We start from the raw sequence: 13700 nt of genomic DNA on the forward strand, positions 1-13700 counted from the left end.
CAATTTTAATCCAGGTCTGTGTAATTTGGAAGCTCCCATTTTCCCCACTAAACCACACTGCCTCCCAATTGCAAACAGGCTGTGACCCAGGTTGGGGTAGATGATTTTCTTATAGTCTGTGGTGACCTCTTTTTTTCTTTTTTCTCCGGAGTCCCTTGGCTTCTCTGGCGAGGCCACCATGTCACACGACTCCAGGGGACACAATTTATACCATAAGTCTATAAATGTTCTCCCTGGAGGTGGGCAGTACCCAGCCAACATGGCCATATGTAACGGCTTTGTTCTCCAGTGAGATTGAAGAGCTCTGTAAATGGTTTTGAGCTATAGTTAGGCTGGTAGCAAAATCTGGTAAGACATTTGTACTGGCTCCATTTGATCTATCTTTCCATTTCTCCTTCCTCTGACACATATTCTACCAGCTGTCCCTACTACTCTCTGCGGTCTGGCAACACACTAGTCCAGCACTATGCCAGGCTAGGACGTAAGTTATGGGAAGGCAGGGTGTTCTACTCTGTATGGGCAGCTTAGGCCCACAAGTAACAGAAAACCTGAGGGAATGTAAGATGTGAGCAGGTGTGCCTGGCTTCTGATTAGACAAAGTGAAACACATTTTATTTGTTGAATATCAAATTGAAGGAGATGATAGGGTGCTATCTAACTGTCATTAAAATTGCTGCTTGGTTTAATTTAGGCTCAACCAGATTTTCTTGTAAGCCTTAGGGCCCAAGGCTTAGACTCTTGAGCCCTTGTTTACATTGAAACTAGTTTTTTTAGTTTGTTTGAAAGACATTGCTTACACTTTAACAATTCGATATGTAAGAAAATACTCCGAGATTCAGACCTTTAAAATGAAGTTTTGGGGCTTCCCTGGTGGTGCAGTGGTTGAGAGTCCGCCTGCCGATGCAGGGGACACAGGTTCGTGCCCCGGTCTGGGAAGATCCCACGTGCCGCAGAGCGGCTGGGCCCGTGAGCCATGGCCGCAGAGCCTGCGCGTCCGGAGCCTGTGCGCCACAACGGGAGAGGCCACAACAGTGAGAGGCCCGTGTACCGAAAAAAAAAAAAATGAAGTTTTGATTCACCATTACTTGACTGGGTGACTTTAATGGAATTATGTCTTGTAAAACTGTTTAGCATTTCATGTTTCAGAATTCTGCATAGTTACCTCAATACCTTAGAGCAGTTTGGCTTTTCTTTTAGTCTTATGGCTTTAATTAAAAAAATGGAGAGAAAATCATGGCAGCATCCCTTATAAGATTAATTAAATATTACTGTAATGATCTGTATAAAATATTAGTGCCAGAAGCATAGTACAATGTTGAGTAAAGGCAAAGGTGACTGCCATTTGAGTCTTTAAGATGAACAATAGTAATCACAGAATACCAGATCACTAAAATTATGGCTACTTTTTAAAGTGCGTTTTTATTTTCCTTAAATGATGGGGCAGGAAGTACCAAGATGAGACTTTGCTCTCAGATCGTATTTGAGGTTCACTCTGAAGGTTTAAGTGAGAAAGGGCTATGTGTGATGGAAGTTGGACCTTTGTTTTTGTGACTGCTGCTAGCAAAAATGGAGTATGCAGAAAACATTTTGGTGGGTCCTCAATAAGTTAAACATAAAATTACTATATGACCCAGTGATTCTACTCCTAGGTATATACCTAAAGAATTGAAAACAGGTGTTCAAGCAAAAACTTGTACATGAATGTTCATAGCAGCACTATTCACAGTAACCAAAAGGGGGAAACAACCCCAGATGTCCACTGATGCATGAATAGATAAGCAAAATGTGGTACATTCGAACAACGGACAATTATTCAGCCATAAAAAGGAAGGAAGTACTGATACCTGCTGCAACATGTATGAACATGAATACATTATGCTAAGCGAGAAAAGCCAGACACAAAAGACCATACTGCATAACTCCATTTATATGAAATATCCAGATAGGTAGTCTGCAGAGATAGAAAGCAGATTAGTGGTGGCCAGGTAGGGAGAGGGCTGGGGGAAGGAAGAAACTGGAGTGATTGCTTCTTTGGGGTGATAGAAATATTTTGGAACAAATAGAGGTGTGGTTGCATGACATTATGAATGCACTAAATGCCACTAGTGGCAGATTTTGTGTTCTGTGTATTTCACCACAATAAAAAGAAACAGAATGTGCTACTTTTGAAAAGATTCCTCATTCTTGGTGAAGCCCATTAAAGTTTGACAGGGTGAGGTGGGTCCTAAAGAAGGGACACGTGGCAAACACAGGGCAAAGGGTTTAGTAGGGCGAGGCTTGCACTGCCTGACTGGGATCGCCGGTGCCAGGACCTGGCTCGTGTGGGTGCAGCAGCCACCCTGGCCGCCACTCAGGGGCCCCTGGTGTCCTGCACGACTGAGGGTGGCTTTAAGTGTGGGGCAGCTTGTTTGGAATCCTCACATAAAGACATGGAAAGCGAGATAGCTTCAAGATGGCGGAGGAGTAAGACGTGGAGATCACCTTCCTCCCTACAAAGACATCAGAAACACATCTACATGTGGAACAACTCCTACAGAACACCTACTGAATACTGGCAGAAGACCTCAGACTTCCCAACAGGCAAGAAACTCCCCACGTACCTGGGTAGGGCAAAAGAAAAAACAGAGACAAAAGAATAGGGACGGGACCCGCACCAGTGGGAGGAAGCTGTGAAAGAGGAAAGGTTTCCACACACTAGGAAACCCCTTCACGGGTGGAGACTGTGGGTGGTGGAAGGGGGAAGCTTCAGAGCCATGGTAGAGAGCGCAGCAACAGGGGTGCGGAGGGCAAAGCAGAGAGATTCCCGCACAGAGGATCGGTGCTGACCGGTACTTATCAGCCCGAGAGGCTTGTCTGCTCACCCGCCGGGGCGGGCGGGGCTGGGAGCTGAGGCTCAGGTTTTGGTCGGATCCCAGGGAGAGGACTGGGGTTGGCGGCGTGAACACAGCCTGAAGGGCGCTAGTCGCCACAGCTAGCCAGGAGGGAGTCTGGGAAAAAGTCTGGACCTGCCTAAGAGGCAAGAGACTATTGTTTCAGGGTGCGCGACGAGAGGGGATTCAGAGCACTGCCTAAATGAGCTCCAGAGACAGGCGCGAGCTGCAGCTATCAGCATGAACCCCAGAGACGGGCATGAGACGCTAAGGCTGCTGCTGCGGCCACCAAGAAGCCTGTGTGCAAGCACAGGTCACTCTCTGCAACTCCCCTCCCGGGAGCCTGTGCGGCCTGCCACTGCCAGGGTCCCGGGATCCAGGGACAACTTCCCCGGGAGAACACACGGCACGCCTCAGGCTGGTGCAACGTCATGCTGACCTCTGCTGCCGCAGGCTTGCCCCGCACTCCACACCCCTCCTTCCCCCCAGCCTGAGTGAGCCAGAGCCCCCTAATCAGCTGCTCCTTTAACCCTGTCCTGTCTGAGTGGGGAGCAGATGCCCTCAGGCGATCTACAAGCAGAGGCGGGGCCAAATCCAAAGCTGAACCCCAGGAGCTGTGCGAACAAAGAAGAGAAAGGGAAATTTCTCCCAGCAGCCTCAGGAGCAGCAGATTAAATCTACACAATCAACTTGATGTACCCTGCATCTCTGGACTACCTGAATAGACAATGAATCATCCCAAAATTGAGGCAGTGGACTTTGGGATCAACTGTAGACTTGGGGTTTGCTTTCTGCATCTAATTTGTTTCTGGTTTTATGTTTATCTTAGTTTAGTATTTAGAGCTTATTATCATTGGTAGATTTGTTTACTGATTTGGTTGCTCTCTTCCTTTTTTTAAATATGTATATATATATTTTTTTCCTTTTTCTCCTTTGTGAGTATGTGTGTGTATGCTTCTTTGTGTGATTTTGTCTGTATACCTTTGCTTTTACCATTTGTCCTAGGGTTCTATCGGTTTTTTTGCTTTTTTTGGAGTTTTTTTTACAGATCATTGAAATTACTTTATTATTTATAACACTTCTAACACTTAAACAAATTATTATTTTATGGTTATTCATTCCCCAAGAAGAAAATGGGTACAGGATCTTTCAGTAACGAAGTTGGAACATTGTAAAAGTAAATACAGCATTTGACAAGGAAGATGACATAAGTCTGTCCTGTCATTTGATGTAGAAACAAATGCTGCTTAACAAGGTTGAGTCTCTGGTATTATTTATCTCTACTAACACTTCTTAGAAGTCTTGTGCCTTAACAAAATGCTGTGTGATGACAGGTTATAATATAATCCCAAGATTAAAGCTATTTTGCTTATACTTATCTATCCATAATGTATTATTTTTTTAATTTATTTTTTATACAGCAGGTTCTTATTAGTCATCCATTTTATGCACATCAGTGTATACATGTCAATCCCAATCGCCCAATTCATCACACCGTGACCCCCACCCCCCACTGTTTTTTTTTAAGTATACTTTTCAGCTCTTTTTATCATTGCTGGACTTGTGTTTTGGTTTGATTGCTCTCTCTTTCTTTCTTTTTTTTATTACTTTTATAATTTTTCATTTTTAATAATTTTTAACGTTTTAATTGTTTAATTATTTTATTTTACTTTCTTTCTTTCTTTTTTTATTCCCTCCTTTTTCTTCTGAGCTGGTGGCTGACAGAGCCTTGGTGCTCCAGCCAGGCATCAGGCCTGAGCCTCTGAGGGGGTAAGAGCCGAGTTCAGGACACTGGCCCACCAAAGACCTCCCGGCCCCATGTAATATCAAATGGCGAAAGCTCTCTCAGAGATCTCCATCTCAACGCTATGACCCAGCTCCACTCAACGTCCAGCAAGCTACAGTGCTGAACACCCTATGCCAAACAACTAGCAAGACAGGGACACAACCCCGCCCATTAGCAGAGAGGCTGCCTAAAACCATAATAAGTTCACAGACACCCCAAAACACACCAACAGACACAGTCCTGCCCACCAGAAAGACAAGATACAGCCTCACCCACCAGAACTCAGGCACCAGTCCCCTCCACCAGGAAGCCTACACAACCCACTGAATCAACTTTACCCACTGGGGGCAGACACCAAAAACAATGGGAACTATGAACCTGCAGCCTGAGAAAAGGAGACCCCAAACACAGTAAGTTAAGCAAAAGGAGAAGACAGGAAAACACACAGCAGATGAAGGAGCAAGGTAAAAACCCACCAGACCAAACACATGAAGAAGAAATAGGCAGTCTACCTGAAAAAGAATTCAGAGTAATGATAGTAAAGATGATGCAAAATATTGGAAATAGAATAGAGAAAATACAAGAAACATTTAACAAGGACCTAGAAGAACTAAAGAGCAAACAATGATGAACAACAAAATAAATGAAATTAAAAATTCTCTAGAAGGAATCAATAGCAGAATAACTGAGACAGAAGAACAGATAAGTGACCTGGAAGATAAAATAGTGGAAATAACTACTGCGCAGCAGAATAAAGAAAAAGAATGAAAAGAATTGAGGACCATCTCAGAGACCTCTCGGACAACATTAAACACACCAACATTCAAATTATAGGTGTCCCAGAAGAAGGAGAGAAAAAGACAGGGACTGAGAAAATATTTGAAGAGATTACAGTTGAAAACTTCCCTAATATGGGAATGGAAATAGTTAATCAAGTCCAGGAAACACAGAGTCCCATACAGGATAAATCCAAGGAGAAACACACCAAGACACATATTAATCAAACTGTCAAAAATTAAATACAAAGAAAAAATATTAAAATCAGCAAGGTAAAAGGAACAAATAACATACAAGGGAATCCCCATAAGGTTAACAGCTGATCTTTCAGCAGACACTCTGCAAGCCAGAAGGGAGTGGCAGGACATATTTAAAGTGATGAAAGAGAAAAACCTACAACCAAGACTGGTCTACCCAGCAAGGACCTCATTCAGATTCAATGGAGAAATTAAAACCTTTACAGACAAGCAAAAGCTAAGAGAATTCAGAACCACCAAACCAGCTTTACAACAAATGCTAAAGGAACTTCTCTAGGCAGGAAACACAAGAGAAGGAAAAGACCTACAATAACAAACCCAGAACAATTAAGAAAATGGTAATAGGAACACACATATCAGTAACTACCTTAAATGTAAATGGATTAAATTCTCCAACCAAAAGACACAGACTGGCTGAATGGATACAAAAACAAGACCCGCGGCATCCCTGGTGGCGCAGTGGTTGAGAGTCCACCTGCCGATGCAGGGGACACGGGTTCGTGCCCTGGTCCAGGAAGATCACACATGCCACAGAGCGGCTAGGCCCGTGAGCCATGGCCACTGAGCCTGTGCATCCGGAGCCTGTGCTCCGCAACAGTCAAGGCCACAACAGTGAGAGGCCCGCGTACCGCAAAAATAAATAAATAAATAAACAAGACCCGTATATATGTTGTCTACAAGAGACCCACTTCAGGCTGAGGGACACATATAGACTGAAAGTGAAGGGATGGAAAAAGATATTCCATGCAAATGGAAATCAAGAGAAAGCTAGAGTAGCAATTCTCATATCAGACAAAATAGACATTAAAACAAAGACTATTACAAGAGACAAAGAAGGATACTACGTAATGATCAAGGGATCAATCCAAGAAGAAGATATGACAATTGTAAATATTTATGCACCCAACATAGGAGCACCTCAATACTTACGGCAAATGCTAACAGCCATAAAAGGGGAAATCAACAGTAACAAAATCATAGAAGGGGACTTTAACACCCCACTTTCACCAATGGACAAATCATCCAAAATGAAAATAAATAAGGAAACACAAGCTTTAAATGATACATTAAACAAGATGGACTTAATTGATATTGATAGGACATTCCATCCAAGACAACGGAATACATTTTCTTCTCAAGTGCTCATGGAACATTCTCCAGGATAGATCATCTCTTGGGTCAGAAACCAAGCCTTGGTAAATTTACGAAAATTGAAATCGTATCAAGTATCTTTTCTGACCTCAATGCTATGAGACTAGATATCAATTACAGGAAAAAATCTGTAAAAATACAAACACATGGAGGCTAAACAAAACACTACTAAATAACCAAGAGATCACTGAAGAAATCAAAGAGGAAATCAAAAAATACCCAGAAACAAATGACAATGAAAACACGACGACCCAAAACCTATGGGATGCAGCAAAAGCAGTTGTAAGAGGGAAGTCTATAGCCATACAATCCTACCTCAAGAAACAAGAAACATCTCAAATAAACAACCTAACCTTACAGCTAAAGCAATTAGAGAAAGAAGAACAAAAAAACCCCAAAGTTAGCAGAAGAAAAGAAATCATAAAGATCAGATCAGAAATAAATGAAAGAGAAATGAAGGAAACAATAGCTAAGATCAATGAAACTAAAAGCTGGTTCTTTGAGAAGATAAACAAAATTGATAAACCATTAACCAGACTCATCAAGAAAAAAAGGGAGAAGACTCAAATCAATAGAATTAGAAATGAAATAAAAGTAACAACTGACGCTGCAGAAATACAAAGGATCATGAGAGATAACTACAAGCAAGTATATGCCAATAAAATGGACTACATGGAAGAAATGGACAAATTCTTAGAAAAACACAACCTCCTGAGACTGAACCAGGAAGAAATAGAAAATATAAACAGACCAATCACAAGCACTGAAATTGAGACTGATTAAAAATCTTCCAACAAACAAAAACCCAGGACCAGCTGGATTCACAGGTGAATTCTATCAAACATTTAGTGAAGAGCTATCACCTATCCTTCTCAAACTCTTCCAAAGTATAGCAGAGGCAGGAACACTCCCAAACTCATTCTACGAGGCCACCATCACTGTTATACCAAAGCCAGGCAAAGATTTCACAAAAAAAGAAAACTACCTACCAATATCACTGATGAACATAGATGCAAAAATCCTCAACAAAATACTAGCAAACAGAATCCAACAGCACAGTAAAAGGATCATACACCATGATCAAGTGGGATTTATCCCAGGAATGCAAGGATTCTTCAGTATATGCAAATCAATCAATGTGATAAACCATATTAACAAATTGAATGAGAAAAACCATATGATCATCTCAATAGATGCAGAAAAAGCTTTCAAGAAAATTCAACACTCATTTATGATAAAAACCCTGCAGAAAGTAGGCATAGAGGGAACTTACCTCAACATAATAAAGGCCATATATGACAAACCCACAGCCAACATCATTCTCAATGGTGAAAAACTGAAACCATTTCCACTAAGATCAGGAACAAGACAAGGTTGCCCACTCTCACCACTATTATTCAACATAGTTTTGGAAGTTTTAGCCACAGCAATCAGAGGAGACAAAGAAATAAGAGGAATCCAAATTGGAAAAGAAGATGTAAACAGTCACTGTTTGCAGATGACATGATGCTATACCTAGAGTATCCCAAAGATGCTACCAGAAAACTACTAGAGCTAATCAATGAATTTGGTAAAGTAGCAGGATATAAAATTAATGCACAAAAATCTCTTGCATTCCTATACACTAATGATGAAAAATCTGAAAGAGAAATTAAGGAAACACTCCCATTTACCATTGCAACAAAAAGAATAAAATACCTAGGAATAAACCTACCTAAGGAGACAAAAGACCTGTATGCAGAAAACTATAAGACACTGATGAAAGAAATTAAAGATGATACAGACAGATGGAAAGATATACCATGTTCTTGGATTGGAAGAATCAACATTCTGAAAATGACTCTACTACCCAAAGCAATCTACAGATTCAGAGCAATCCCTATCAAACTACCACTGGCATTTTTCACAGAACTAGAACAAAAAATTTCACAATTTGTATGGAAACGCAAAAGACCCTGAGTAGCCAAAGCAATCTTGAGAGTGAAAAATGGAGCTGGAGGAATCAGGCTCCCTGACTTCAGACTATACTACAAAGCTACAGTAATTAAGGCAGTATGGTACTGGCACTAAAACAGAAATATAGATCAGTGGAGCAAGATAGAAAGCCTAGAGATGAACCCACACACATATGGTCACCTTATCTTTGCTAAAGGATTCAAGAATATACAATGGAGAAAAGACAGCCTCTTCAATAAGTGGTGCTGGGAAAACTGGACAGCTACATGTAAAAGAATGAAATTAATTAGAACACTCCCTAACACCATACACAAATATAAACTCAAAATGGATTAAAGACCTAAATGTAATGCCAGACACTCTAAAACTCCTAGAGGAAAATATAGGCAGAACACTCTATGACATACATCACAGCAAGATCCTTTTTGACCCACCTCCTATAGAAATGGAAATAAAAACAAAAATAAACAAATGGGACCTAATGAAACTTAACAGCTTTTGCACAGCAAAGGAAACCATAAACAAGACAAAAAGACAACCCTCAGAATGGGAGAAAATATTTGCAAATGAAGCAACTGACAAAGGATTAATCTCCAAAATATACAAGCAGCTCATGCAGCTCAATATCAAAAAAACAAAGAACCCAGTCCAAAAATGGCCCAAAGACCTAAATAGACATTTCTTCAAAGAAGATATACAGATTGCCAACAAACACATGAAAGGATGCTCAACATCACTAATCATTAGAGAAATGCAAATCAAAGCTTCAATGAGGTATCACCTCATACTGGTCAGAATGGCCATCAAAAACTCTAGAAACAATAAATACTGGAGAAGGTGTGGAGAAAAGGGAGCCGTCTTGCACTGTTGGTGGGAATGTAAATTGATACAGCCACCATGGAGAACAGCATGGAGCTTCCTTTAAAAACTAAAAATAGAACTACCATATGACCCAGCAATCCCACTACTGGGCATATACCCTGAGAAAACCATAATTCAAAAAGAGTCATGTACAGCAATGTTCATTGCAGCTCTATTTACAATAGCCAGGACGTGGAAGCAACCTAAGTGTCCATCAACAGCTGAATGGTTAAAGAAGATGTAGCACATATATACAATGGAATATTACTCAGCCATAAAAAAGAAACGAAATTGAGTTATTTGTAGTGAGGTGGATGGACCTAGAGACTGTCATACAGAGTGAAGTAAGTCAGAAAGAGAAAAACCAATACCGTATGCTAACACATATATATGGAGTCTAAAGAAAAAAAAATAGTTCTGAAGAACCTAGGGGCAGGACAGGAATAAAGACACAGATGTAGAGAATGGACTTGAGTACATGGGGAGGGGGAAGGGTAAGCTGGCACGAAGTGAGAGAGTAGCATGGACATACATATATACTATCAAATGTAAAATAGACAGCCAGTGGGAAGCAGCCGCATCGCATTGTACAGGGAGATCAGCTCCGTGCTTTGTGACCACCTAGAGGGGTAGGATAGGGAGAGTGGGAGGGAGACGCAAGAGGGAGGAGATATGGGGATATATGTATATGTATAGCTGATTCACTTTGTTATAAAGCAGAAACTAACACACCATTGTAAAGCAATTATACTCCAATAAAGTTGTTAAAAAATAATAAAATTTAAAAAGAAAAGACATGGAAAGCAGTGGAATACTGAGGTGTTTAAAACCCAGGCATGCAGAACACAGCAGATATAAATTTTCACTGCAGTGAGGTCAGGATAATTTCAGTTTATCCAATGAAAAGGAAAATAAACTTTTTTTTAAACATCTTTATTGGAGTATAATTGCTTTACAATGGTGTGTTAGTTTCTGCTTTATAACAAAATGAATCAGCTATGCATATACATATATCCCCATATGTCCTCCCTCTTGCGTCTTCCTCCCACCCTCCCTATCCCACCCCTCTAGAGGAAAATAAACTTTTATGACCTGGTGGGGCTAGAGCAGGTTTAGTTAAAGGTACGTGGTAAGTTTCTAGTTATTGCTGCAGACGCTCTTTTCCCTCTCCTTCGGAGTGTGCCAACTTCTTCTTCATGCCATTTTCTATCCTCAAAAAGAAAAAGATTTCAAATGGGTATTTTTCTGACGATAAAAGTAATATTTGGGGCTTCCCTGGTGGCGCAGTGGTTGAGAGTCTGCCTGCCAATGCAGGGGACACGGGTTCGTGCCCCAGTCCGGGAAGATCCCACATGCCATGGAGCAGCTAGGCCTGTGAGCCATGGCCGCTGAGCCTGCGCGTCCGGAGCCTGTGCTCTGCAACAGGAGAAGCCATAACAGTGAGAGGCCCACGTACCGCAAAAAAAAAAAAAAAAAAGTAATATTTGATAATTATAAAAATTCAGAAAAAGCAGACATTTTATATATAGGTATAAAATCATTTTTATACCTATATATAAAGAAAGCTCAGCAATCAGGGATGCTATAGATGTTTTGGTATGGATCCTTCCAGTCTTTTTTTCTGTGCATATATATGTCAATATGTACCGGTATCTTTAGTTTCATTGGGATCATACTACATTTATCAACATAGCATGGATGTCTTTCATACCAATTAATACCAGTCAACAGCCTACTTTTCATGGTTGCGTAGTGTTCAATTCTGTGCATGTGTCATGACTGATTATTCCATGACCAGTGTTGTAAATGAGCCAGGGGCTTCCCTTGGAGTGGTTCCTCCGTGGTCACTTGGCTCTCTGTCAGAGATGGTTGGTGACTCAGGGTTTCTGAAATTACTTTCTCTTACTTATTTATGCGGGTTAGTGATAGCCCTCAAAGCACAGGTCATGGATGGAAAAGGGAATAGAGAGGTCTGTTAAAAAATCAGCTCAAAAGCCACTGTCTTCAGCTTTCCCTGAATGAGCCCCACTCCATGTGGTCACTCTTTCTTCTGCGTCCCAACAGAAGAGGGACAGAATAGTATGCAGGAGCATGGGCTCTGGAGCCAGACTGCAGGGGTTTGCATTCTGACTTCGTGACATTGGACATATTACTTCACATTTCTCTGCCTCAGTGTTCTCATCTGTAACATGGGGCTAATACTAGTATCTACCTTCTGGGCCAGATGAGATGATCCATGCCAAAAGGACCCAGCAGCACAGGACCTGGCACATAGCAAGAACTCAACAAGTGGTGAGGGTTATTATTATTACTCAGTTCATTCAAGTGGCCCTCCCAGTTAGTAGCTAGGGAGCTCATCTAGATGCCTGGACAGCCCAAATAGATTATAGACTCTGAAAAGTTCAGATGCCAAAGTGACTACAGTGTTTTCCAGATAGTGAGCCCCCGGCCAATGTTACTGATTGATTGTCTAATCCAAACTGACTTGCTGCAATGGTGGGGTCCTCTTGGTTGAATTTGGCCTCCATTTCCCGTTAAAAAAACAAAAGCAAAGCAAAACAAAACAAAAACCCCAGAGACCCTAATAAGTGGATGTAGGTGAAATACAGTTCCTTCAGGTAGGTCAACATCATAGCTGTGGGCTTTCCTACACTCTATCTAAGGAAATTCTTGACCAGATGAACCTATAGATCTCTTAAATGATAGTGAAAATGACAAGAAATATTTAAAAGAACTAAAAACCATATTATTCCAAAAGACCAGTCTATAACAGAAGAACAAATCTTGTATTCCCTCATTTATTTGGGATTCTTGGGAACTGAATTTTTTCCCAGTAAGTAGATTTTCTAGATGGTGGAAGCTTATTCATTTAACCACCATAACAGTTTGCATTTTAACCATTTTGATGTAATTCTTTCTAATGCCTGTTGCATGGGTTATGGCTTTCATATAGGGAATATATTGAAAACATGTCAGCCAATTTGTTAAGCTTTGAGGCCTCATTGTGAATGTGTTGCTGTCATTTGTTTTTTTGTTGTTGTCTGTTTGTTTGTTTGCTCTGCCAAATGATATCAGTGCCATTTGCCTTCTAAAGACTCAGACAACTGTACCTTTACACAGTTCTTTTCACTTTTCACTTTTTTCTCTCACTGGTAGGGTGTGTCAGTTTTTACTTTTTACTACAGAAATGTGCATAATCGCTTTCCCCATCTCCAAAACACCTTTCTAACTTACTGATTTATAAGCTTTATACCCTGGGAAAACAGAACCCCAAGTCTGTTACTATTTTGTATACAGTAAGGTTAATAGGTATTGAATGAAATCACGTATTTAGTCACAGGATTTTTGACCATTCGAGGACTTTAAGAATTTACTTCCTGGTTGTAGGCTGTTATGTGGTAGAAGTTTGACTCTGGGCAAAGTGCCATTTTATTTATAAGCTGTTGTGCTTATTGTTTTCCATTCTAGCACGAGTGCCTTCCTGTTGCTCATAGGTAGAGAAATTAAATTAAAGAAAAATAATAACCTGTCTCTGGGCAGTTGGTAAAGTCTTGTAAAGTGGGATTTGGATATTTTTAATAGAAAGAAAGGTAAAATAGTCTTAGATATAATTTCTTGAGTGTTTTTCCATTTTCTTTACAGAGAAATAATGATGCGTCTGTCGGGAAACTCACAGACTAAGAAGTTATAACCATTACACGTCACTACCAGGTGCCTGAGGATCCCCGTCCAGATACGAATGTCCTAATTGCACAGGCCCATGAACAGCTCAAGAAAAATACTTTTGAGAATTTTGAAAGACTCATTGCTACCTGTGTATACCAAGATCGGGAAAAGTAAGCTTTTATTTTATTGATTCTAATAAATCATTTACGTTTCTGTGAACCTGACTAATGAAGGAATTTGTATTTTATCAAAAAGGGCAAAAAGAAAATTGACATGTCTTCTCATACTCCACCATGTAGCAAAGCCACCTTAAATCATTTTTGGAGATTATCTGGGTACAGATATTTCATAGTGATGGATGGTGAGCTTTGCTTG

Source organism: Tursiops truncatus, chromosome X (genome assembly GCF_011762595.2).
Source record: "Tursiops truncatus isolate mTurTru1 chromosome X, mTurTru1.mat.Y, whole genome shotgun sequence".
Lineage (NCBI taxonomy): Eukaryota > Metazoa > Chordata > Mammalia > Artiodactyla > Delphinidae > Tursiops > Tursiops truncatus.